At 32.0% G+C, this 1,268-nt stretch overlaps 1 pseudogene; it reads left to right on the forward strand.

Annotated features, from left to right (window-relative positions):
• The first annotated feature begins 472 nt into the window (after positions 1-472).
• LOC105297221 lies at positions 473-695 on the forward strand (annotated as a pseudogene).
• Positions 696-1,268: the final 573 nt, after the last annotated feature.

The raw sequence follows: 1,268 nt of genomic DNA on the forward strand, positions 1-1,268 counted from the left end.
TTTATTTTTAATTTATCTGTAGCTATTAGCATAATGCTGAGAATTTGGTAAGTTATCAACTATGGCAGGTGTTATCAGAATCCTTATTTCTTAGGCATCTATCAAATATTTAATAAGATAGTTATGGGGAGAGTGGCTTAGTATGAGCATTAAGAGTGGAATGAATGAAATGTTGGTTATTAAAACACTTTGATACCTTTTAATGGGTAAATTTTATATTGTTTATTCTAAGAGGAAAATTTAAACTCTACCATCTTTTATTCACGGTGAATATTCCAGGATTTTATTTTATAATCTTAAATTAAGAGTAGAGAAGAACTCATACACTACTGAAGTCACCGGCTTTCAGAAAAGTTAAATGATTTATTTAAAGTCACACAGATATTTTTGTGTCATTATATGCCTCAACTCTCTCATGGAAAATGCATACACACAGGAAGGATGATGTGTCTCGGGCTTTGCCAGCCTAACTATGTCTTCCATTTTCAGTTTTTAAAATTTGTTGACTATGATCTTGCTGCTTATATGTATCTGTGCTTACATCCTATCCGATCCTTGGCACCTAGCCTCCTAGACAGAAATAAAACTGGATTATTGGATATATTTTGGAAGCGTGCCAGAATTGATGAATGAAAGAGTCCTACGTTGCAATATGCTATATAGTGAGGTCCTTCAGCATCCCCCTCATACAGTAGCTTGGAAAAAAATGCCTGAATTTAATTTCCATCAGATTTCAGTATAAAAAGAGGACATATCTGTAGAAAATAATGGAAAGAATGTTTAACTCTTTTATCTCTGAACATTGAATGAAATAAATTTCCTGCTGTTTTCCATTTTTGTTATTGAATCAATATTCTATATAATTAGAATGTAATCATTTAATACTCAACGAATTTGTAGCAATCCATCTCAATATTGTCACTGCAATATTACATTCTGCAAATGTCATTCTGTTGCGTCAGATATCAGTTTTTAGTGAGGTATCGCTAAGGCACATAGTAGAAAAAAAAAACTAGTAAATTACTCAAATCCCTTTCACTGTGATTCGGAAATGATATATCTTTTATAGAATGAGACCCTGTCTTGGACTAGCTTTTTATCAGGGAAAAAATGGTTCAATTTGTATTGGCAAGAATTGCATTTATATTTAATAATGCTTACTTTTCCTCTGGCCACACCATTTTGAGCATTAACCAGAGTACCTCTACTCTTAGTAAATGCTGTAGTTTATTACCTGTTTATTTTAAATTAGTTAAAAGAAGCCTATG

Source organism: Pteropus vampyrus, unplaced genomic scaffold (assembly GCF_000151845.1).
Source record: "Pteropus vampyrus isolate Shadow unplaced genomic scaffold, Pvam_2.0 Scaffold136, whole genome shotgun sequence".
Classification (NCBI taxonomy): domain Eukaryota; kingdom Metazoa; phylum Chordata; class Mammalia; order Chiroptera; family Pteropodidae; genus Pteropus; species Pteropus vampyrus.